The sequence below is a fragment of the Mustela erminea genome, chromosome 9 (genome assembly GCF_009829155.1).
Source record: "Mustela erminea isolate mMusErm1 chromosome 9, mMusErm1.Pri, whole genome shotgun sequence".
In the NCBI taxonomy this organism is placed as follows: domain Eukaryota; kingdom Metazoa; phylum Chordata; class Mammalia; order Carnivora; family Mustelidae; genus Mustela; species Mustela erminea.
The window spans coordinates 35,687,921-35,715,302 of NC_045622.1; the positions used below are offsets into that span (position 1 = coordinate 35,687,921).

At 39.7% G+C, this 27,382-nt stretch overlaps 1 pseudogene; it reads right to left on the bottom strand.

Moving 5' to 3' along the window:
• Nucleotides 1–4,747: 4,747 nt before the first annotated feature.
• Nucleotides 4,748–27,180, bottom strand: LOC116599720 (annotated as a pseudogene).
• Between the last annotated feature and the right edge of the window lie 202 nt (nucleotides 27,181–27,382).

Genomic DNA, 27,382 nt, shown 5'->3' on the forward strand with positions numbered 1-27,382 from the left:
CACAGAAACACTGACAGAAGAAAAAGATGGGAGGATGGTTATAAATTCTCAGTGTGGGTGAGGAAGTTTAGTTTGATTCTTCCTGGGTGTATCTTCATATCTTTGTTAAAGGACTCAACTTTCCCTAGATAAAGGGGATTAAACTGGGATATATTGATTGGGGAAAGAGAATTACCTTGAAGTTTATCTCTATATAAATATTTAAAAAAATAGAAAAGCAAAAGAAAAACACAGGTATATGTATCAAAACAGTTCAAGTTAAAAGGTTATTATGGAATTTGTTGTACTGAACCTCTCATTATAATGGTAAATAAGTTTATAAAAAATTTTAAAAGTATGAGAATAGTGAGAACTAAATAAAAATGGTAGTTATATCTATGAAGCACACAGGTTTTAGGGCAATACCAGGAGCTTAATATCTTCTTTTCCCCTGATATTGGGGTTTTACAGTTCTATGGGGACCATGTGGTGGTTTTCCTATTGTTTTTTGTTTTGGGGGGTTTTTTTGGGGGGGGGTGTTGGGCTGGCTTTCTGGGGGAGGGGCCTGCCACGTGGTTTTTCAGGCAGTCTTGCTAGAGTTGAATCTTCCTTGCCCTGTCAAGGGGCCAGGCTCTGAGGAAACTGGTTTTTCAGGCTTTTGTTCTCTGGAGGTTGTTTGTTTTGTTTTGTTTTCCCCTTTGGTGGCTTTTGGCAGTTCTTCAGAGGTTTAGAGTAGAGCAAATTGCACCCAGACCTCTGTCTCAGAGAGAAGGCTCAGTCTGTTCCCCTCTGGGTGGTCCAGAGCACATAAACTCCCCCTCTGCCACCTCCTACCGGCAGAGCAGGTCCCAAGCCAGTCTCAGGGGTTGCAGGAGTTCCTGCTCATCTCTGTTCCCTGGTGTTACTAAAACTGCCAGCAATATTAGTCCAGAGAACTGCTTCCAGTGGCTGCCTTTGCTGCGACTGTCTGGGCAGGTCCACCCCACCGGAGAGATCCCAACCAGAGACAGTGCGCTGAGATTTTCACTTTGGTCCTGGCGAGAGTATTCAGACTCTAGCCAGTCCTAGAGAGCACTGGCTAGCGCATGCACGGACCTCTCTTGGGGGAGGGTGTGGAGCATGACTCAGACCCAGGTTGCACAGTGTGCATGCAGAGTGCAAAAGGCTGTGGTTCTGGAGAGCACTGGCTGGGCGTCCACACCAGACTCTCACATGCGCCAGCGATGCAGAGACCAAGGCCTGGATGCTTTGCTGCACTGTCTCTGGCACGGTGCCAGCGGTGGCCGTCCTGGATCTTAAGCCCATGCCTGTAACCACCTGATTCCATGAATTTCCCCTTAAGATCTTCTGCTCTTTTTGACTGCTTTTAATCAGACTACAAGATAATCCTAGTCCTCAATCACAAGGCACTCTCGTATTAGGGTATTACTTTTGAATGGGTCGCTCCTGGTGGCTCCCACCCCCTTTTGTTTATCTTCTGATATCAGTCTGATGTTCCCACCCACTCTGCTTTACCTGTCTTCTGCCCCCATAGAGATCCAGAAGTGTATAATCCTATATCTCAGGCTGATTTCGTGGATGTTCAGAGTGTTCTGGTAGATAATTATCTGGTAGATAATTAGGGGACCAGTTGAAACAATGTCTCCTATTTCTCTGCCATTTTGCCCCCTCTATGCTTTGAAAACTTTTCAGGATTATTTCTGCAAAAGGTTTTGTGGAGCTTCCTAAATCGTCATAAACCAAACAGAAAAGTATTGACTCTTGAGGAAACTAAGTTTACAGCTTATGTATATCATGACTTAGCTTGTAGGCCTCTTTATCAACCCAGAGAAGTCAATGCTAATTAGGGCAAATTCAGATATTCTGGCTACCCAAGCAAGAGAAATAACAATATCCAATTAGGAGGATAAATTTCTTGAGCTGCAGAAAATATTATCAGTGCTAAATAATCAATAAACTGATGGTAAAAATAAAGACTGCACATTGAGAACCACAACCTAGACCTAAACCTTGGGTAAAGGGACAATCGCTTTATAGGACTGCCCAGAGAGTAATCATGATAGAGCTTTATAAATCTCTCAGTGATATCTTTGAGAATTTAGTCCATTAGATATAGCTAAACAACCACTGTCAGTTCTATCAACTATATGTGAAGTAGGAATATAAATATCTTTGAATGATAACATGCATCTATAATTATAAAACAACCCACATTTTCATGTGGTAGTACCACATTTCCTCTTTAAAAGCTCTGTAAATCCTATTGGGGATGAACACTTAAAACAAAGATGATTGATCAACCCTCACCTTCTTTGACCCCATTCAGCTTTGAACACTAGTGCCCTTCATCTGTAGGTTCAGTTCTGTTTCATCAACAAGGTATGAACTAAGAAAGAAGTATTTCCAACATTTCTGCCCTCCTCTAACATCTGTAATCTGGAGTAATTCTGAATTTGGAGAGTTGGACTCTCTTCTCATTGTTGGGTCTTCTACCACAAATCCCAAGCAGCAGTCCAGTTTTCTGCAGGAGCAAGAGCTCTTTCTGAAATTTCTGTCCACTTGCAAGAGTCTATATGATACACATGCTTTGAGAATACCTGTCTCCAGGATTTGGAACTGCCCCATGTTATCCCAGATGCTGACTACAAGCTGAAGATTTACCTAAATTTCAATCTGTGAATATTGTTTTCATTGGCTTGGTCAGCTATTACAGAAAGCCACAGAGTGGGCGCCTTAAACAACAGAAATTTATTTCTGACAGTTCTGGAGGCTGGGAAGTTTAGGAATTCAATGTACCATCCTATTTGATTTCAGGTGCGGGGGACCTTCCTCCTAACTTGCTGCAGCTACTGTTTCACTGTGTCCACCCACACACGACATAGAGCAAGTGAGAACAGACTCTCTGGTGTTTCCTCTCATGAGGACACTAATCCTATGGGGTCAGAGCCCCACCCTTAAGACTTCATTTAACCTTATTTACTCCTTCTTAGGCTCTGTCTCCAAATATAGCCATACCGAGGATTAATAATTCAATATATGAATTTCAGGGGACGTAATTCAGCCCATAGTGAAAATAAAGACTAATACAAATCTAAATCAATCTTAAGTTATCCATGTATATTCAACAACCAAAACAACAACAACAACAACAACAACAACAACAACAAAAATCAATGATGTCTAATATTTATTAAACACACACTTCCACCAAATTATTTATTATTTTTTATTTTTAGGATAATATTCCTAAGTCCGGTATCACTTCTCCCTGCTTTGCAGCAGAGGACGTTGAAGGTTTGAGGTCTCAAACACCCTAACCACCGCCCCACAGCTACAAAAAGACAGCGTTGGAACCAGATCCGTATCTGCTGGAAATCAGAGCCCAAGCAAGATCTGTGTGCTCTGCCCTCCTGGATGAAAACTGTATTTCCGATCGACCCTCAGTCCCAGACTCCCCCCACTCCTCAGACATTAAGATTCACACACACACACACACACACACACACACACCCCACACCCCTGAGTTTTGGCAATTACAGAGCTAACAGTGAGTCACTCACGATGCATGTACTCAGCACCTGTAATCAGACGGGAGTGGGGGTAGGGAGGGGCACTAGATGACAGCGTATATATCTACATATGCCTGCAAAGATGAACGTGAACCCGGGAAGTTTAGACGGCTCTGCTGACACATTCTGCAGTGTTCTGTCTCTCTGACTCACGCTGTTCTTATTTCTGATTCCACATCACTTGTCGTGTTATAGCAGCTTCCAGACTGCCATCGCAGCCATCTTTCCGTCACTGTGTCTTCCCCAGCACAACATCCATTCATTCTCGAATTCAGCAAACACTGCAGAGCCCCTACTCTGCCTTGGGTGCTGCTCATCCATGCACTGGGGTTACATCCCAGAACAGGCCAGCATCCACCAGCCCGCATGCAGTTTCGACCCTAGCTCGGGGCAATGGAAACAAATGGCCATACTCTATGATATGTACCAAAATAGAGAATGTGTAGAAATTATGGAAAAAGGAAAAGCAGCACCAGGTAAGGGAGACGAGGAGTAAGAGAGGAAAATGCCAAGGTAAATCTCTTTGAGGAGGAGACATTTGAACGAAGATGTAAGGACGGCCAGGTAAGACCTGTCTGAAGGCTTGGACCAGAGAGGATGAGGGTTGGATTCTGGATATATTTTGAAAGTAAAAGAAACCTCACCCACTGACCCAGCTCTGCCAGTTCTTGATCCAAACGAGAGAAGTGTTTATCCTTCAACACAGGAGGGGGAGGGGCTTGATATGACAACTAACATACATTAAGCACTTATTGCCCACCAGTCACACTAACAGTACATCTTAAAGCACAGAAACATTAAATGACTTGAGTTAGTAAGCAGAAGAGCTGGTATTTGAACCCAGAACATCTGGGACTAGAACCCTCTCACAGGACCACTCCTCATTGCTGGTTAAAGCACACTTCATAGACTTGAGATCTGGTGACTTGGGGAAAAAACAGCTGGGACTCGTGCCCCGGGGAGAATCAGGGGAACCCCTGAAGTCTACAGCAGTCCCTAACTCACCACAGAGGCAGAAGACCCGTTTAAAAAAAAAAAAAAAAAAAAGACAGTAACAACTAATAAACTTCATTCTGAAAGCAATGAGTCTCTGGGCACGAGGTGATCTCACAGTGGGATGACAGCTAACTAGAAAAATGGCAATTTTACACACTTCTCCATGTTCTTAAATAGGGCATGGCACATGATTGAACACTTTCTTAATGACTGGAGACAACGTTATGAACATTCATGAGAACACTGGACTCCAGGAAGCGGAGTTGCTTCTGCCAGCTGGCTTCGGGGGAGGTTTGGGTAAGATTCTTTTTCAAAGGAGTATATTGAAGCTTGAAATGAGGCAAAGAGATTAGGTGGCTGGCAGAACCCAAGGAGAGTTTCTGCAGCTTAGCCTCCGGAGAGATAAAGGGAATTGATTCGGAGTACAGCTGGCCCTTGGGAACTGCATTTCTGCCTCTGAACCCGACGGCGTGGAGATGACGGAAAGGGGCTGACAGGGGTGCTGCTACCTTGGGATGACTGGCATTTTCCTGGGAGGACATACGCGAGGCTAGAAAAACACAAGTGAGGACCCTCCCCTGCTCCAGACTAGGGCTGTGCTTACAGGTCCCCGAGCTTTCCTTTCGCAAACCCCCCAGGTGCACCGCGCATGCACCCGCGGGAGAAACAGCACAAGCAGAAGGTACTGCAGGGGGTGTCTTGCTGGAAAGAGAAAAGCAGGTGTCGCACACTGATAGGCAAGACATTGGAGTGAAGTCCGCACAGAGAGGGTCATTACTTTGTTGAAATTTGAACTACAGGGGTTTAGCTCCCTCTTAAAATTGGTATAATGTCTTCCCACGAGCCTCTCCTTTTGGATTGGGAATCATATTTTTTAAACAGATTTTTAGGAAATTGAATCAGGGTACATTCCACCGCTGTAAATTCAGGCAGAATTCTGAGATGGTTCTCAAGACCCAGCCCCACCCCTGCCCCAGGTGCTCGCAAACTTACAGGTGTCACTGTGAAGGGTTATGTAGATAAAATAAAGGTTCCGAATCTTAAGACGGGGAAATTATCTTTGGTAGGCCTGATCTGGCAGGTGAGACTAAACGAGAGGTGCCTGGGTGGCTCAATCTGTTAAGCCTCTGCCTTCATCTCAGGTCATGATATTGAGGTCCTGGGAACAAATCCCACATCAGGCTCCCTGCTCAGTGGGGGAGTCTGCTTCTCCCTCCTCTCTCAGCCCCCCACCCAGCTTTTGGTCTCTAACTCTCTCTCTCTCTTGCTTTCTCTATCTCTCTCTCACTCATTCTCTCTTAAATAAATAAATAAAATATTTTTAAAAGAGAGAGAGAGATGGGTCTCCTTCTGGTGAAAAAAATCAAAATGTGGGGGGGTGGGGATGTGGAGGAATATCAGAGTTTTCTATCTGAGGATTTCTTAAGGCAAGCTCTGTCTTGCTCGTAAAGTATGTTTTACTACTAAGTGGCAATCACTACTAAGAGCTACGTTTCACTATGAAGTTGAGTCAAAACCAACTAGCAAAGAAAACAATTCTTAAAATGATTTTAGTAAATACGTTACAATTACTTAACATGAAACCATCTGTGAATAAATCCATTTACCTCTCAATAGTTAATTTATCACTGATCCCTCTTATTTAAACTATCGGTTTATTTTTTTCCTTTCTAATGAAGTTCATACTGTTTAAACTTCAAAAAAAAAAAAGTATTAAATCTGGCGTGTCTGGGTGGCTCAGTCAGGTAAGTGTCTAACTCTTGATTTTCGTTCAGGGTCATGGGATTGAGTTCCCCATCAGGCTCTGCACTCAGTGGGTACTCTGCTTGAGATTCTCTCTCACCCTTTCCCTCTGTCCCTGCCCCACAATATATATGTGAATATGTGCGCTTGCTCTCTCTCTCTCTCAAATAAGTAAAATTTTAAAAAATAGAACTAAAAAACAAAGTATTAAATCATATTGAGTAAGGAAAAGGTTAAGGTACAGGCAGGGAGAGATAGGGGGCCCCTGGCTGGGTTCTGAGACTATTCCTGGCAGGCAGAAGCCATTAAGCCAGAGTGAGCAAGAGATAAGAAGACAGACCACCTGGCCTCCGATGGTCAGGAGTATTTTTCTCTGGCTGCTACAATATATCATAGAAAATGGCCAAGCCTCAAAGGATTAAGTCATTAAGGGTGTTATCAATAGTCCATGCTCAAAACAAGACGGCACAGGAAACTCAAGGGCATAAGCTTCCCTGTCAGTTCTCAAAAAAAAAAGACTGTCTTAAAAGGCCTCAGTGGAAACTCTGTTGGGACCTATCTCACTCCTGAGAGCTTTTTCTGTATCCTTGCTTAATAAAATTCTATTGCTTTACTCAGTCTCCTTTGTCAGAAAGATTTCTTCTTCAACTCCATGAGACAGAAACCTCACTTTCCCACTTCAATATGAACAACAATCTTTATATTTCTACATACAATCCATTCATACACTTACCCAGATATGAAATATTTTTAAAAGTCTCTTCAGAACTCAAAGGAAAAAGGTTATATAATAATATAACATCATGGCTCATAAAGGTAAAAGAAATTATAATGCCTAATTCGAGAATTTAAGTCAGAATCAATGACTTTTTTAAATCATTGACATTTCAAATGTAAAATTTTGGCTTTTAAGACAAACAGCAAAAACAATGTAGATATACTGAAAATATTGCTTAATATGCCCCAAATTTGTAAGTAATTATTTTTCTGATAGGGATTTTTAAATGGTACAAGGAAAAAAATCCTCCCCTTTAATTTTTAATAAAAAAATATAAATGCATTTGCTGAGTGCAATCTATCTGTCCCCACCTCCTGTTCATTGTTTTAAAGACAGGGACAAAAATAAAAATATTCAAGGGAGGCCTTCCAGCCAAGGGGAGTGCCTGTTTCCTGTTGCTAAGAGATATGAACTTCAAAGATGGAATCCAGATCCCAGGATTATGACTCAGCAAGATTTCTGGCATTTGTTCCAAACTAATGAAGCTCCTCAGAATCTCATCCCCTAGCAAACTGATTGGCTGTTAAAGGACTATAATGGCTAGGGAAAATCCAAACCTGGCCAAGAAGGTCCTGTAATCGTGCAACTTCTAAAGCAATTCCCAGTCTCCTCTAAACTTGCCAACAAAGTTTTCAGCTAAAGCAGTGATGCCCTGGTAGAATGAGGCAGGACACTTGCCTGCAAATCCCAGAACATTGCTTGAGCGATGAAAGGGGTTTGGTTTGGTTTGGTTTTTAGGTCACTCAGCTGGAAAACCGAGAAGTAATACTTGCTTGAGGCACAGCTAGACAAAGTGCGCAAATACTGACCCTCACACTTTCTCCATGTAACAGGCATGAGGGTCCCCAAGAACCCCAGGCCTCACAACCAACAAGCCTAACGGCTCCAGCTGTTGAAGATCTCTAAAACCTCTGAAGAGGAGTTCTGGGGAGTCTGACAGCCCTGGTTTTTAGGGTCACATGCCCAGCTCTAGCTGGAAGAAGACAGGATGGGATGAGCTGTGGCAGGCTAAGATGTGCAATCATACCCAAAACACATGGGGTTTGTTTCCATTAGAGAGCTCAGGTTCTGTGATCAGAATGTCACCAGCTAGATCCCAAGACCTGGCCTTATGGCCCACCTGCTTATACTCACTAACCTTTGTCTTACCTTTTCCCCTTCTCTTTCTGGCTCTTCTGTCTGGCCTTCCCCTTAATTCGGACAAAGGAAACTGGATACCACCATCCCCTAACCCCCAGCCCATCCCCCACCCTATCCCCCACCCCCACCACCCCACCCCACACCCCCACCCCCCACCCAGGTGCTGGTAACTGCTCTGATAAATCTCCCAGGGCCCCCAACCACCGAGACTCTTTGAGCTAAACCTGACTCCCACCAGCACAGATGGACCATGGGGTGACCTCTGGAATGACCTACAATTACCTTTACCTCATTATAATACTAAACTCTCCACCTCATTTACATAACATACAATGTATGTACACACATGTTTCCTTAAGATTCATGCACAACCTTATGTCCACCTCTATGCAGGAGGACAAGGCTGCCCGTCTAAATGTTCATCCTAACCCTAAACAAAAGGAACCCATTCTCTTTCTCTCTTTCTCTCTCTCTCTCTCTTTCTCTCTCTCTCAGAGTCACAGCTTTGGAAACCATTCTGCCTGATCTCCTTTCTTGCTTCAAATATAAGTTTTCTTTGGGAGACAACCCAGCCTGGTGCAGTTTCTGACTCACCAAGGAGTGAACTCTCGTTGGTTCAGGTACAAGAAGGAGACTATATGCTGGGTGACAAAACCGAGAGGGGTCTCTATACCTCCAGACAGGAATCGTCTCATCTTTCCCACTCTCAGGAGCTGCTGTGGATGCAGAGAGACCAGGGACATATTCCTGGCACTCAGAACCTGAAAAAGTTGGTCTGACCATGGGCAAAATCAGCTCACTAAGGAAGCAGGGAGATCCTTGATCTACCTGTCCAGCGGATGCAGTGCCTGTGTCGTCAAAGGGCAATTTCACTGAGGTTCTATAAAATAGGAATTTTTTAATTGTAGTTAAAGTTGGATAAGGACAAATTCCAGTGTCATGTGTAAGGGTATAAAAAACTGGACTTACTGGGGGGGGGGGGACAGAAAAATCAAGGATTGGAACTAAGAGCCATGTAACTTGCATTCTCTCATCATCACAGAGAGAGGTCTGCATACCAGGGACATACCATGGGTCCCTGTCCCCCAGGGGAGGGATCCTGACTCTCTACAGTCTTAAGAGGCAATCACGAGAAGCTTAGGATATGGAGTCTAAATAGAAAGGATGTAGGCACTGAACACCCTGAGTATAAATGCCAGCACCGCTGAAGGTCGTGTGACAATGCCAGCTGCCATCACCCGGTCGCTGGTGGGGAGTGGGTTGCTGGGGCTGCTGGAAGGGAGTCCCTGTTACTGCAGGTGCAGGCACAGCCATTCCTCTTGGGGAAGGGGGAGCCTCTCTGTCAAGTCCCTGAACAAGTTTCCATTTCCCTTCCAGGATGCATTTTGTCATTTAGCTTTCAACTGCAGGGTCAAGAAGCGTCATGTTCAAACCTGACTTGGGCAAATAAATGTCACCCCAAGATGCTGGCCATGGAACAGAATAGAGAAACCAGAGAGGCTGTCTCCCTTTAGAAATCATGTAAGGGCTTGCTTTCGCTCTGGGTGTTGGATGTGGGATCATTTGTCATGTGACTGGAACATTTCTAGAACTGGGAGAGTGAAATGAAGGCAGGCCCTGGGGGTCAGGATCCCAGGTATGCTGGACAGTCAAGCCCTGACACGGTGTACCCTGTGACAGCTATTGTTCTGGCTGTCCCACAGGGACCCCACGGGGTTTTTACATCCATCCTCCCTTGGCTTCCAAGAGGCTCAAGAGGCCTCACTCTTCCTTTTCCTCCTTCCTGTAGATAAGGTGATTGAGTCATTCAGAGCCTGACATGCACCCAAGCAGCTCCAATCAGAATCGTTGTAAACTGGAATTAACTGTAACTAAATTAACTGTAAAACGTATCTTGTTACATCCTTACTCAGAACTTTACAGTGACTTCTGATTAGAATTAAATGCAGACTCCGGATCATGGCCAGTGACAGTGGCATCCAACCCTCAGTGTGTACTGTCTCTGGCCCCTCAGCACATGCTAGCCCTACTGAGTTTCTCTCATAATATGTCAAGCTCTTTCAAGTCTGTTCTTTGGGGCTCATTTTTAATTTTTTTGTTGACTTTTTTCCTTTGGTAACTTTTAAAAAATACACTTTCAAACTTACAGAAAAGTTATCACAATAAGAAAATGTGTCCCTGTATACCAATTATCTAAATGCATCAATTGCCACACTTGTTTTTTATTCTCTCTCTACACATTATATGTATGTGCCTTTTACTTAAACCATTTGAGCGAGATATTATGCATCTTTACTCCTGAATACTTGCATGTTTCGGTCCTAAGAATAAGGCAATTCTCTTTCAGAAACAGAAAACCATCAATCAAAATCAAGACATTTAACATTAATGCAACACTATTAAGTATTCCACTTTCCGTATTCAAATTTCATCAACTGTCTCAGTGATAGTCTTTATGGCAACTAGTTTCCACTCCATTATCTCAATTCTTTTTTATTATCCTTTTATCTGGGGAGGTTCTCAGACTTTCTTATCTTTCTTACTCAGGTATACATCACAAATACGGGTGGATATCTTTAATCGCTACTATATATAGTCATGAATATTTCCGTCATCATGTGACTTCAGACTCCCGAACTGCAATATGTCTTTCTGAAGACTGTTCTTCACAGGAATTGCTATGCAAACTGAGAGACCATGATCATAATAGCAGGCTCTCGGGTCCCCTCTCCCTGGAATAGTCTCCAGGAAGCACATCATTTGCACTCTTGTCAATGCCTGGCTCGTGCTCCTTCTTAGGTCTGGATAGCAATTATACTTCATTCCAAAGACCCCTGGACACAGCTGGCTCTGCAGCCAACAATTAGGTGCCCAAGAAATCACATCAGAGCTGCTGGGCCACCTCCCTCACACTAGCCTCTCCATTTGGCTGTGCATTAGAATCATCCGAGAAGCTTCAAAAACCGCTGGTGCCCCATGTCAATTACACAAGACTTTCTGGAGAGACTCAGGTAGTACTGCTTTCTCCTCTCCTGATAGGCATGGATATAGATTTTGATTAATTCTCTTTATCACAGCCCAAACCAGTTCTGCATCTAAACATTACTGAAGACGGGAATAAGTAAAAGGAATTACAACATTAACAGGTGTCCTTTGTCCATCCCATGAGGCTTTTGCAGGGTGACCCCATGTGTAGCTTCCAGCCTACCTCCTTGTGGCAGAGAAAAGATCTTTTGTATGAAAGACATTAGAATAAATTGGCCTCCTATACATTTTATAATTTTTCACCATTCATTTCTCTTTCCAAAAAGTTCACAGATTTTTTTTACATTTATTCATTCAACTAATACTAAAAATTAGTTAAGAAAATCAACCAAATTTTGTTTGCTGGTTTCTATCTTTGAGGTCACATTTAGAGAAGTCTACCATTCTCAGTTTATATAATTATTCATTTATTTTTTCCAGTAATCTTATTATTTCAATTTTTAATAGCTAAAATTTTGACCTATCCACAAATTGGATGATGCATGGAATGGGGTAAGAATCTAAACTCATTTCTTTTTAAAAGTAGTGTCAATTATTATCCAAAACAGTGTTTGTCAAATTCATTTTTTCCTCACTGATGTGGAATATCACTCTCGTCATATACAAAACTCTTATATTACATAACTTACCTGTTTCTGGACTTTCTCGTTTCATTGCTCTTTCTCTTCCTCTGCCAGCATCAGGCAATTTTAATTTTAATTGTATAGTCAACTTTGTCCATTCCCTTTCTTTTTTTTTTTTTTAGGAAAAAATGTTAGCACTTCTTTAATACTTAATTATTGAAATTAACTTTAGAACCACTTTGGAAAGCTGGAGTCTCAATGGCAATTGTATTCTATTTGTAGGTTAATATGAGAATTTACTTCTTTACAATATTATGACTTTGCACCCCAGAACGTTCGCTTAATCAAGGCTTCTTTTATGTTTCTCTCCTCATTTTGTAGTTTTCTTTAAGAAAGACTTGAGCCTTTTTGTCAGATTCACTTTTAAGTATTTCTAATTTGATTTTGGAGGAAGAAAAAGTAAAGACCTTAGTTACCCTGTTTTAATTTCTACATACGATCTTCTGCTCTTCAGCCACAGAGCTCCTACACAATGGTTTTTAAGGATTCTAAACCTTGAGGTGGGAAAAAATACTATTGCACATCAAAACACTAAAGACTTGGGCTAATAAAGTGGTATTATGAATTTTTTCCGTCAGTAATTTCTGAATTTTCTTTATCTTATCTTCATATTTTAAAATGTATTTAAAATGTGAATGAGGAAACGGATAAAATCCCAAAACTCCCATTCTTTCCATTCATAACTTCAGTATATTATGTGTAGCTATGGGCATTTACATTCTCTAAGATATTTTTTTATTAGTCATTCCAACTAGATTATAAAAGCCTTGATTTTTTTTTTCCAATACCTTTTACTTTTATCTTTTATGTAACAAAGGATTATGGAAATAGTAAGTGCCTAGCGAATTCCTCCTCAGTGAGTTTATCAGGTCAGTTGAATTAGGCAAAAGATGGGGGGAGGGGAAGAAGTGCAAAATGTGATGTGGCATTTCAAAATTATTTATGTGTTATCTTGTTTTTTTTTAATTTATTTTTAATTTTCTTTCAAAATTTTATTCATTTGAGAGAGAGAGAGAGCAAGAAAGAGCAGAGCCAGAGGGAGGGGCAGAGAGAGAAGCAGACTCCCCACTAAGTGGGGCCTCCATCCGGGGACCCTGGGATCATGATGCCTTGTTGTTGTTGTTTTTTAGTGTGCTTCTTGTGTGTATGTCCACATCCCCAACTAGACGGTAAGCATCTGATGAATAGGAATTGTCTCTCATATTCCCTACTTTTATGTTCTAGTCACACAGTTTGAACACATCAGAGCCAGTTTAGTGAATGTTACTAGCTCGACTAAAAATAAAATCTCGCATGCTAAAGAACCGTATCAGCAATAAAAAATGTCAAATGCAGAACAGATACTATATTTACATTCTAAACATGCATTTTTACAGCCTTTATCCCATTTTACACGTAGCTGAAAAGGTTCCGATCCTCTTCAGGAAGGAATTTTAGCGAAGAAAGCATTGGGGTGGTGGAGGAGTGGAGGGCGGGGTAGGGGTCCTCTGTTTTATTACACTGTAGAGTGCCAGAAAGTAGCCAGAGTACTTATAATACACAAAAAGAAATGTGTCACCAATTAATTTAAGAAAAGTTAGATACAAATTTATGTAGATGGATCTTCTTGGTTCTTGTTCTGCAGCTGGTAAGGGAAGGTGACGAGGAGCAACGAGCTATTAAGCAGTAAGCAACCTACCCCTTGCTGATGTAACTCTTCCATTAAAGTAGTTTTGCTTTAAAGAAAATATTTAATGTGTTGAGATGTTATAGATTCAATTTCCTTGTAATTACTTCCCCCATTCTCATGAATAATCAAGTTAGCTGTACTTACCCTAGAACTGTGTAAACTCAGGTCATTAAAAAGCAGAGCCTTTGTTCCGAACCACCACAAGATGGTGATGTTGCTCCATTTAAGATGTCTTTAAACCATGCATGGCGGGCACATACTTGTACATGCACACACAGAACTTTCTCCAGAAGGCTTGTGTTTTCTTGTGTTGTCATAAAATTAAGATTTCAAGTTCATCCCTGTTTCCAAATGAATCACGTAGAATCAAAACCACTTATGTAATAAAAAGTACTAGAGTGATTCCTACTGTGAGTCATATCTTTCTCTCTGCTGGCTGTATGCATTTGTCTTTTGTATGGAGCTTTGAAGTGAGAGAGAGAGAGAGAGAGAGAGAGAGAGAGAGAGTGTGTGTGTGTGTGTGTGTGTGTGTGGTGTTTATCTTCCAGATGTCTATTATCTTCCCTCTTCCTCTGTTGCTCCAAATGTATGCCTCCCCTCTGGTGAGTCTATGTGTCACTATAATTGTCTCCCCCATTAACTTGTGACTAATAATGTGATTGAAACCTCAGTGCCAAATAAATGTGCGTGTGCGTTCATTTTGTGAACAGGTTGGTATGCCATATTTTCTATTTCTATTCTTCATCTCTTCTGTTGTTTTTTTTTTATTTTTCATTAAAAAATATTCATACAGCAGTGGAATCCGGGTAGTCCATAACTATGATTAAAAAAAAATTTTCTTTCCCCTTTTCTTTGGCTCTCCTTTCTCCTTCTACTTCTTTCCATAATATTCACTACATGTTTGGGTTTTTGTTAATGAGTTATCATCAAACTGAATTAGGAAATAGGAAAATATCTTACATATTTTACATGTTCCCGTGTGTGTGGAAGGGAACTGTTCATGGATCATTCATTCTTTCTTCCTTTCTCTTTCTTTCTACTCCTCTGGAGGCCCTGTACTTGATTTAAGAAGGGTCCCCCTATTCAATCGATGTGTGTGGTTTGCGGACATTGACTTCAATAGGAAAAAAAAAAAAGAATCTCATTTTGATCCACTATGTCGGTCAGAAGTTATTGTCTATAGAGTGAATTGGTTTTCTCTAAAATGTTTCTACAAGACGTTTGGCTACCTACTGATTTAATGTTTATATTTTAATCTAACATGGAGTTATATTGCCTGATTCCACTATCATATTCATGAACTAATAAAATGTTTTTCTCTTTAAAAAGTAACTGTGTCTTTCTCACCACTCCTTTTGGATATCATACTGTAAGTCTCATGAACACAGTAAAACAAGAGAAGGAAGTAAAGCATATGGTTTGGGTATGAAGAAATAAAACTGGCTTTACTCACAAGTGACATGATTACTTATGCACAGAATCTGAAAGAACTGACCAAAAAAAATTTCTTAGAACCAACTAGCAAATGTTTCTAGAAGACTGCAGGATACAAGGTTAATATACAAAAACCAATTTCTTTCCTATATACCAGCAATGAATAACTGACATTTGAAATTAGAAACACAACACCATTTACATTCAAACCAACCCCAGCAATTAAATATTTATGTATAAGCACAGAAGAACAGGTACAAAATGTATATGAGGAAAACTGTAAAACTCAGATGACAAAAATCAAAAAAGGTCTAAAGAAATGGAATGATGTTCAATGTTCAAGGATAGGAATATTCAATATCATCAAGATGCCAGTTCTCCCCAACTTGATCAATAGATTCAATGAAATAACAAACAATATTCCAGCAAGTTACTTTGTGGATACTGACAAACTGATTCTACAGTTTATACAAGAGGCAAAAGAATCCGAATAGCCAGCACAATACTGAAGTTGAAGAACAGTAAGAGAATTAATGCCACGTGCCTTACTATAAGTCTATAGTTATCAGAACAGTGTGGGATTGGTAAGAGCATAGACGGATAGATTAATGAAATAACATAGAGAACCCAGAAATAGACTGGTGCAAATATAGTCAACCTACCTCAGACAAAGGAGCAAAGACAGTTAAATACACACAGGACACTCTTCAACAAACGGTGCTGCATCTACTGGACATACACATGCAAAAAATAATCTAGACATGGGACTTACATCCTATGCAAAAATTAACCCCAAATCCTTTATGGACCCAAATGTAATATCCAAAACTATAAAGCTTCTAGAAGATAATACTGTAGGAAATCTAGGTGCCCTTGGGTTTGGTGAAGGCTTTTTTAGACTCAACCCCAAAAGTATGAGCCACCAAAGCAAGCATTGGTCATTTTGACTTCATTAAAATTAAAAAGTTCGGCTCTGAAGAAGACACTGTTAAGAAATGAAAAGCTACAGAAAATGTTTATGAAACACAAATCTGATAAAAGATGTGTATACAAAGCATACCAAGAACACTTAAAACCCAACTGTAAGAAAACAAATAGCTCAATTAAAAAGTGAGTAAAATATCTAAACATGCAGCTCACCAAGTAAAATATCTAGAGGACAAATAAGCATGCGAAAAGATGCTCGTCAAATATCATCAGGAAGTTGAAAATCTTAAAAAATGAGACTACTGCATACCTATTAGAATGCCTAAAACCAAAACACCGCAGGTATAGAGCAAGAGGAACTCTCATGGCTGATAGAATGCAGAATGGTACAGCCACTTTGGAAAACAGTTTGACGGTTTCATACAAGGCTAACCATAGTCTTACCATATGATTCAGCAGTTGTACTCCTAGATGTTTACCTAAATGAATTGAAATGTTATGTCCAGGGGCACCTGGGTGGCTCAGTGTGTTAAGCCTCTGCCTCTGGCTCAGGTCATGATCTCAGGGTCCTGGGATCGAGCCCCGCATTGGACTCTCTGCTCAGCAGGGAGCCTGCTTCCCCTTCTCTCTCTGCCTGCCTCTCTGCCTACTTGTGATCTCTCCGTCTCTGTAAAATAAATAAATAAAATCTTTAAAAAAAAAAAAAAAAGAAAAGAAATGTTATGTCCACACAAAAACCTGTGTAAAAAGGGTAATAGAAGGTTTATTCATAATTGCCCCAAACTGAAAGGAATCAAGATGACCTTTAACAGGGGAATGTATAAACTGGTATATCCATACAATGGAATACTATTCAGTCATAAGAAGAAATGAGCTACCAGGGCATCTGGGTGTCTCAGATGACTAAGAGTCTGCCTTTGCCTCAGGTCATGATCTCAAGGTCCTGGGATCTAGCTCCAAGTTGAGCTCCCAGCTCAGCGGGGAGTCTGCTTCTCCCTCTACTTCTCTCCCTCTGCTTGTGCTCTCTGTCTCTCTTTCAAATGAATAAATAAAATCTTAAAAGAAAAAAAAAGGAAGAAAAAGAAATGAGCTATCAAACCATGGAAAGACATGGAGCAAGATTAGATACATATTGCTAAGTGAATAAGCAAGTCTGCAAATGCTACAGTGTACAATTCCAACTATCTTACATTTTTGAAAAGCCTAAATGATAGAGAGTAAGAAGATAGGTGTTTGCCAGGAGTTCACAGAGATCAAGGAAAAGAGGGAGTGATTAAGAGATGGAACACCAAGGGCACCTGGGTAGCTCAGTCGGTTGAGTGTCGGACTCTTCATTTTGGCTCAGGTCATGATCTCAGGTGTGTGAGATAGAGTCCCATGGGTGAGCCCCTCTTCAAGCCCTTAGCCAGATTCTGTGCTCAGTAGGAAGGCTGCTTGAGATTCTTTCCCACTTTCCCACTGATTCTTTCCCCCTCCCCCTCTAAAATAAGTAAATCTTTAAAGAGCGAGAGAGAGAAAGAGAGGGATGGAACACCAAACCTGAGGGCAATAAAACAATTCTTTATGACACTGTGATGGTGGATACATGGTGTTATGCATTTGTCAAAACACTCAGAATGGTACAGCACAGAGTGAACCCTGGTCAACTGTGGACCTTAGTTGATAACAATGTATCATTATCGGTTCACTGATTATAACTAATGTACCACACTAAAGAGAGATATTAATAATTGGATAAACTTCAAGGAAGGGTGCAGTAGAGAAAAAGGGCTTTGAGAACTCTGTAAATTCTGCATAATTTTTCTATAAACCTTAAACTGCTCTAAAAATAAGATCTATTAACTTAAAAAAGAACAAACAGGTAACCTTTTACATCTCATACTTTTTTTTTTTTTTTACCACAATCTTTTTTATTCTCTTTCATCATTCAGGTTTGTTCAGAACATTAAAATAAGAATGAAGGGGGAAAGAATCACATTTTTCTTTAAAGATTTTATTTATTTATTTGACAGACAGAGATCACAAGTAGGCAGAGAGGCAGGCAGAGAGAGAGGGAGAAGCAGGCTTCTGCTGAGCAGAGAGCCCAATGCGGGGCTCATTCCCAGGACCCTGGGATCATGACCTGAGCCGAAAGCAGAGGCTTTAACCCACTGAGCCACCCAGGCACCCCAACAATCAAAATTTTAAAACACAATCTGTCCAAAGTATATGATAATATATGAAACCGTATCATACCTCTTAGGGGAAAAAAATCATCCAAAAATTATTTTGTAATTAAGATTAAAGATTAAGACAAACTTCCATGTAAGCCATGTAATGTTTAAGGGCAAGTGTTTTTGTTCCAATTATTTTATAGAAATGATAGAATGATGTGTTTGATTTGAAATATTCAAATCCTCAAATGTTTCTGCACTAACATTTGAATAAAAACTAACATGTTGGCATAGTTTCCATGGCTTTCAGTTTCCCATTGGATTTCAGAAATTCAGGGATGATCTTTGCCTGAGCTCCTTCCATTATTGCAATGGCCTTTGGGGCTTTCTCTTGGGCAGCTTTAGTTCCCAGGCCTCTAAACACACAGCCTTCCTAGCTTCAAGCACAGAGAGGCCATATTGAGAGGACCCAGAAGAAAATGCTTGCAGTAGGGTTTAATGATTTTCTGTCCATATCGCAGGGCTCCTTCCCAGTCCCACACATACGAGCAGACACCTGTGGCCTGGTACATAACATGCAGCATGTACACATTGCTGTCCTCAAACCCAGAACTCATATTCTCCTGGCTGAGCTCACAGATCTTCAGCAGCTCACGAGGGGATTTGTAGTGCTTGGCCCTCTGGAACTCCTCGATGACATCGCGCACATATCTGACCACGTCATGGATAGTTTCTGCCTTTGGGGGAAATCGCTGACCTTCTGGATTTCCACCTTGGCCTTATCCTTGTCTTTGAGTACAATTCTGGCATGGGCAGGTAAAGATGTAAGAATCTCTTAACTGCTCTTAACTGTCTTCTGTTGGGTACAGGAGGTCAGTGTACGTGGTAAAACAAATACAAAAACAAAAACAAAAACCTCTTCTCCTGGGTTGATACCCTGTACACTCTTTCTTCCGCTAGGGTTCCCTTTGTAGGTCACAAAGATGTTGGGGCAACAACTCTGATTTATTGGCGCAATCTCAGGAAACACTGCAGATCTCAAACGAGAAAGCATGTCATCTTCCACTGTGAGGTCACTACAGTTACCCTGTGCAGAGAGTACCAAGAAGCCATCACTGTCAAAGTGAAGAAGAGCAGCAATGTCACTCCGATTCAAGTCCTTCTTCTCATTGTCTGATTTATCGGGATGTGATGCAAACTCCTTCACAGCTAACAATTTCTCTGAAGGGGTCTTCTCTGGGTGGATTTTCTGATTGGCCAGAATCCTTGCAGTTAGTCTACAGTCTCTGAAAGATTCCAGTTTACCCCAAAAACAACATTCTAGCTTGTGCCTGGGCCAATCTTCTGACACTCCACATTGCAGTAAAATGCCTGCTCACATGTTCTACATCTAGTCAATCCTTTTCCTGGTGAAGCAGTACGCTCAGTGGTTGCCCTTCTCCTTGACCATGAGCACAAAGGCATATGTCTGACAGAGAGCAGTGCCGCACATGGAAGCTTGCCCTCCCTGTCACTTGCCTGGGCAGCAGCAGGTCTCCAGGCCACCATTGTCTGCAGCTGTCATGACCACAGCACGTGGGACTGAAGCTAGGTGGGACTGGCAGGGCAGGTGCTGAGGGGCGCCTGGCCCCTTCCTGCTGGGAGCCGCAGCTTCCCAGGATAGCTGTTATTGAAGAAGTGTCCCCCAGAGCTGCGGAGGCCTGGGGTGGGGGTTGGGGGCGAACTGTAATACTTTTCAATGGCTAATCAGAGTAGTTGTGTGAAATCAGCTGGAGCGCTATTATAACATTTTTAGTTTCAAAGGAGACTGAATAAAGTGCATACCTCTAGATGGTCTAGTTGTCTAATAATATACTTACTACATTTTAAGAGATTTTTTTTAAAGATTATATTTATTTATTTGACAGACAAAGATCACAAGTAGGCAGAGGCAGGCAGAGAAAGAGGGGGAAGCAGGCTCCCTGCTGAGCAGAGAGCCTGATATGGGGCTCATTCCCAGGACCTGAGATCATGACCTGAGCTGAAGGCAGAGGCTTTATTTAACCCACTGAGCCACCCAGGTGCCCCATTTTAAGAGATTTTAACAAGACCTTTTCATTAATAATGGGGTCCAATATCCTATTGTGAGATGTGGAAAATGCTAGTGAACATGATCTTAATATTGAAAATATATTTATGACCCTGATTCCTTGACAAGAGCTATCTCAATTAGCCTTATGCATATACTTTTTAAATCGGTCAAATAAATGATGGAATGAACGAATGAATGTATATGTGGGTGGTAAAACCATGGCTTGGTCCTTTCTATTGATTTCTAGTTTTCATCTACAGCAAATAAATGAAGTGTGTGATATTCCTTATTCCTCCCCTTGACTTCAATGAGTAAAAGAGAATCATAAGCCTCAACTACAAATTCTTTAATGCACTTTGACTAAAAATTTTAATAGGAGTCAGAAGATGTATATCAACATTTGAATTAGAAATTCCAATGGAAATCTATTATCATAGATGTTTTGAGAATGTAAGTCTCACAACAAACCATTACATGTTAATTAGATAAAAGAGAGGTTTGGTAACTATTTGCATGAATTATCATAAAATACTAATCCATGCTTATTTATGCCATCACAATTTGAGGTTGGCCTCTGTATCTGTTTCTTAAAAATGGCAAAAAAAAAATGCTGGTAATGAAATTGTTTGATAACAAATTCAAAAATTGTTTCATAAAACTGAACTTAAAAATATGTTTTAGGGAATTACATTTGTTAGAAAACTTACTGTAGAAGACTGTTATGCACATAAATTGCAATCTATATTGACATAGGGCATTATTTTTATCTTAGTAATAATTAGTTTATTATGATCTCAGTGAGAGAGCTCAAATTAACTAAAGATTATGTAGATTTTCTTAAAATTAGAGAAATAGCTCATCATCCCTAATTGTAAAAATTAATTTTATAGGTAAAAAGAAAATGTTTACAAGTTTAAAATTCAAAACAATCTACCTAAATTGTTGGATATGCTGATCTAGATGGAATAAAGGAAAATGGCCTTACCCTGGAAGCACAGAGTTGAGATTTATAAAACTTTAGACTAGTGAGAGAAACCACATCTGGGACAAGACTACTCAGGGATTATATTCAGGGACTATTCAGGGATTATGAGAGGAGCAGGGTAGAGGAGCTACACAGAATGCTAAGAAATACCTTCCATTTCAATAGGAAGAGGAGTCTCTGAAGGAAAATTAGAACGGCCAAATAGTGTTATTGAAACATTTATGAACTTCCACTATAATTTCCTCCATCTTACTATATCCACTTCCTCTTCTCATCTATTATAATCGCAAAACAACAAATGAGAATCGGTATTCTAGGAAGACAGATTCTCTTACTACAAAGGTTATATGGTACATAGTTAATAACAGCAGACAGAAAATAAGCACAATACGCCAATTTTTTTTCTATTATCTCTTACTACCTGCTTAACCTTAGGTAAGTTAGTAAGCCTCTCTATGCCTGTTTCCTCTTCAGTAAAAGAGATACTATGACATACACTACCTGCATGATATCACAATATGGTTGTGAAGAATAAACTGTATCCATGTAAGTAATTTATTTTTTATATTTTTAAAGATTTTATTTATTTATTTGACACAGAGAGAGATCACAAGTAGGCAGAGAGGCAGGCCAAGGGAGAGGGGAAGCAGACTCCCCGCTGAGCAGAGAACCCCATGCAGGGATCGATCCCAGGACCCAGAGATCATGACCTGAGCTAAAGGCAGAGGCTTAACCCACTGAGCCACCCAGGCGCCCCCATGTAAATCATTTTGAAGGATGATTTGCATGTGGTAGATGCTCAGTGAATGATATTATTGTCATCGTAGTGTAATTAGTAATTCTAAATAAACAATAGAGGAAAAGGTCAATCTATTGTCCTAAGTGCCAGAAACAACCACAAATCCCTGTGAATTTCAATTTAAAAAGTTATTGAAAGAGAAGCATATTATCTGTTGCATTATGTTTGTTGTCTAATTCTTTCTGGATTTCCCTTCAATTTTTTTTAGATTCTATAATTGGGTATATTTTGATGGCAAAATGTAGTTCCTTTGAAACTAGAGAAGTCAAAGAAAAGACTCATCTTACAAAACTCACGATACCTTTTGTAAAAGCTAGATCCGTAAGGTTTAAAGACGGCGTCTGGTATGTAGAAGCACTGAGTAGATATTGACTGAACATGTACATGAAAGCTTCTGAATAAGTATTTTTATTTCTGTTTGGGAATTTGATCAGTGCCCTCCCTACAACTCTTCAGTGTGAGTGAATCATGGAACCTCAGGATTGAAAAGGGCATCTCATCCAACAATCAGTATAGCGACAGGACCACTTCACTAAAAGCTTAGTGATCTGGCAGTCAATCAAAAGTTTAGCTCTACTAGTGAGAGAAAACTGTAAACGTCTGGGGAACTTCACTATATCTGGAGACAATCCTAACACCAAGTTAGGCCTTGTATTGAGCTACAAACTTATTCCCTGTTGTTAGCTGGTCCATAGGGAAATAAAATAATTTGTTGTGTGCAACCATGGGCTAAGAGCAACAAATAGCTGTCTCTTGCTAAATCCCTAGAACTTAGAGCAATTTCTGGCATATGTAAGTTTTCCGTAGATATTCACTATTATGCTTTTAATGTACACCTCATTAATTACTGGTTGATATTAAACTATTCATAGCCTTTTCTACATTGGCTCCCACAAACCACATTCTTCTCCATCCTACACATGTTGTGTTGAACAGATGTGGACGAAAGGACACCAGTCATCTTTAATAAACTTTATTTCATTAGATAATAGAATTTATCAGTCATTCACGCTTGGATTTTTTTTTTCCATTAGTACATTTTTTAAAATGCTATTAAATGCTACAGATTAGGAAAAGGTGCCCTAATCCAGTAAACAGAAAATAAATGTCATGAATGTCTACTTTTATCTTGAAGCTTTTGTGTGTGCTTTTAAAAATGCTATGTAACTTTTTATATTGTTATGAACTAACAATAAGTACGTTGGATCCTTGAAAATTAATTTTGTTTTTAGAATACATACAGGGCTTTTTGCCAACCCGAATCAGGTTTAACCTAATTATATCCTAATTAGACTAATTCATAAATTCCAGCTATTTAAGCAAGAATGACTACAATAGCTTGAGTAGAAGGCAACTCTGTCAAGCTACAGAGTATATGATTGATGTTAACGCATCTATCAGTAAAAATTTTAAAAGAACTCATCAAAGACCAAGTACCTTTGTAATTCAAGAAAACATCCATTACACTGGGAGAAATGTTATGAAAATTCAGTTAAACAAAACTCCTAGATTGGATATTTTAATACTTTTAGAATATAATCATTATTGAACATCTTTCTTTAATGACTTTCATTTGTATTTGATTTTTTTTTTTCTGTTCTAGGTAATATCATCCCTAGGTAATATAAAATATGTATTATACATAAACATCTTAACTGCGTGTCAACAAGAATATTTGTACCATGTATTTATATAAATCAATGAATAAATGTTATATACTACATGCATTCCTAAATATCCTTAAAATAATTCTGATTTTTAAAACTAATTTGAATGCTACTCATCAAAAATCATCAGTCTTGCTAAGCATCTGTCTTCGTCATCTCTCACTGATCGATGAAGTAGTAGGGCAACCTAAAATATGTCATTTTTCTAACATACAAAATACATAAGGATTTAATTTCAAGTTCATGATGACACAAATCTGCAAAAGGAAATTAGGGGATGATTATTTAATTTTTTGGTTATGAGGTAGGTAAATATTCATAGGTAGATATATATTTGAGATGAATGAATAAATGAACAAATGAATAAATGATAAAGGGTTAGTCCCCATATCATACAACAATAAGAGAGAGCAGCGCAGTACATTGAAAAAGGAATGCCAGAGCCTGATTGTATACGTTGTCTCAACACACTGTGAATACCTGAAGTTGCAGATCTTGACCTATTATCCCTCCCTTCAACCACAAACTCTTACTCTTTCAATTACCATACTCTCCCATTCTTCTCTTCACTTCTGATGCCTCCAATCCTTTAATCCTTCCCATTGACAATGTAAAAACTAGCATTCGTTCCCAAACTGTTGTACATTATTTTATTTATTCCTCTTAACAATCATATTATTATCCCCATTTTAGAGCTGAGACTTAGAGACTCGCCCAAGATCACCCTACTAAGATTTCTGATATCAGGATAAATGGAGACATTAGATGCTTTATTCTCATATCAATCACACACACTATAGAAAAAATAAAATAAAATTTTAAAAGAACTATAGCCATCCTAAAAACAAGAAGATAAACTTTTGGAGAACCATATGTTCATCTCAAGTGTGTGGCATCAAATCAGTCATCAGGAAGCGGGCTTCAGAGAGATAACTACCACAGGCTGTGTAATTTGGTATAGTGGTAGGAAAATTTTGTAATTATTACTTTCAGAAACTCAGAAAGCAAACTAAGTACCTGTGATCTTGTAGCTCTACAGCAATGGTTCTTAAGACTTGGCCCCCTGGAAGACATCTGGCAGTGACTGAAGACAAGTAAAATTGAACTGAAAATTTCAGTTACTTTTCAAGACCAGCTCAACTGTTCTGACTCCACTCCTGCTATCAGATTACACTACTTTATGTCACTCATATCAGAATTAGTGTTTTCTTTACATTCCATCAGCATTGTAACACTTAATTCGCTCCTTTTTATACGTCTCTATTATAAATCTCTTAAAGAAGATGTCTTTATCCATGTATCTCATACACTGTGTATGTCTTACACAAAGTATACAATTAATGTTTGCTGAGTACACATTTGTTGAATGTCTACTACTCTGCAAAGACTGAGCCGTGATCTCATAATCCAGTATTAAGAGACACAGGTCACACAAATCACTTCACAATATATTAGAAGTCTTATAGACTCCAAAGTCTTACAGACCCTAGTTTTCGATTAGGTATCCCCAGTGACCAGTACCCTCTGGGCATTCTTTCACACCCAACTTCTAATTGCATGAGGCTAATTATTGTGTGAAGTTGCCAAGTGCCTAAAATGTGGAAAACAGAGCATGTTTCTAAGGACTATAGTTGGTGTAAAGAGTATAAAAGGTGGTCTTTTAAGGAGTTTAGGGGTTGGAACATGACCAACTAAATTTTAGTTGAGTAACAAGGAAACCAAAAAGAGAAATCCTATGGCTGCCTGTGGGAAGGAATGATCAGAGGCAAAGGCATGTATGTACATCAGAGAAGGTCAACTAAGAAAGAGAACAGAAATAAGAAATAGGTAATTATCTGTTTTGCTATTTTAGACGAAGGAAGATAAGCTTAATATGACATTCAATTAAAAAAACACTGTAACTCCTTTGCCCATCTAGGTAACTCTGACATCAGAATGCTTAATGGAGAGTCTACTACAGAGGGGAAGAAAAACAACAATTTTAATTTCTCTTCCAAAGTAAATCCTGCTTCTTAACTGAATATATAAATTTAGACTTCTGAAAATAGTGACTGGAGGTAGACTTAGGGTCCTAAACATGCAGGCAATGGAAATGGATGAAGTCACTTAGGATAAGTAAAAAACAAGAACAAAGAAAAGCTTAAAATGTAAATGGTATATAAAATATAAGACAGCAAAGGAAAGAATAAGTAAAATAAATCATGATGGTTTCCTCACATAGTCCCTATCACATTGTGTTGGCTGTATCATACGAGTTTACAATTGAACACATGGCACTTTTTCCTCCCCAAATGTCATTTTTCTACCTTAATTTCAAGATCCTTAAGGACAAGAACCACTCTTCCTCTTCATTTTCCTAAACACACCATTCCCAGGAGTCATGCATATAGTAAGGCCCAACCAATTTTTGATTCACTGAATTTAAACCTGGCAAAGAATTCCACTTCCCTCACCATTCCCGATGAGTCCTAATCTCTCATCACAAGTAAGTTCCTAATTTCCTGTATCAATAACTGCAGGTAACCTGCTCTCACAGAATTCTTGGCTGCTAGGAATATGGGTTTAAAGAAACATCCTAATGTACAGGTGGGTTTTCTGAGAGCTGTTCTATTGAGGCTCATCAATGGGGAAACCTGGCAAGCCTGATGAGAAAACTAAGTTTGTGGCTTTTTTTTTTTTTTAATTTTATTTACTTATTTGAGATAGAAAGAGCATTAGAGCGAGAAACAGCATGAGCAGGGGGCCTGATGTGGGGCTCAATCCCAGGACTCAGGGATCACAACCCCGAACCTAAGGCAGATGCTTAACCAACTGAGCCACCCAGGCACCCCTGTGGCTAATTTCTTAATGGAGAAATCCAAAGCCAAACACAGCCTCTGGTGGGACATTAAAGGAATAGGAATTGGGAACTAAGGATTTATGACTTTGGGGCAGACACACTACCCAAATAGCTTCTGTCATCATCCACTAACCATTTCCAACTACTGACCAAATGCATTTAACTTGGCACTGACTTTTAAACATTCTGTAAGAAAGGAGAAAAGCAGAGATTTCAGGGACCATCTATGAATGAGCAGCACATACTAGTAAACCTGGGACTATGATGGTGAAACACACATCATTATAAAATTAACCTCACCTGCAGCCCACATGTTCCTTTTTTCTTCTCTAACCAACTCTTCTTGTATTTCAACCTATCCTTCCTTCTCTTCTCCATAGCATGTTTTTTTCTTTTCTCTTGATCTATATGGAAAACCACTCATGTGGTTTTGATAGCCGGTTTTCAGTATCTTTGGTCTAGCAAGACTTTCTTGTTGGTACAATACTGTGCTAATTCCTCAAAACTCTTTGAGATTGGTCTCTTAAACTAAAGAGAAATATTAGCATGAACTATTTTCCCAATGGTGGGTTTTAAATTGTTTTCCTCACTGAGCATGGCTAACCAGAAATCAAAAGACAGAGGATCCAAGTTTTGAATGCTATTAGGTTGGGGATAAAAAGAAATCAACTACAGGGTAATGAAAGAGGAAGACTAACCTCATAAAAGCGTACAGGAAAGGGCAGCTGCTGCCACAAGTGTAGAGAGAAGTCAAGTCAGACATCGGTGACAGGCTGGGGGAAGGGTGGCTGGTGGCAGGAAATACATTTCCAAGATTGGAAAGGTTAAGAGGTTAGCCTAGGTTGGATAATACGAGTGTAGGTTTTGGCATCAAATATCTGGGTTTAAATTCTTACCTGTACCCAACTGATTTTCATCAATTAAAAGGATGAGATGAGCATCAGTATTTCTACCATAATTTGAGG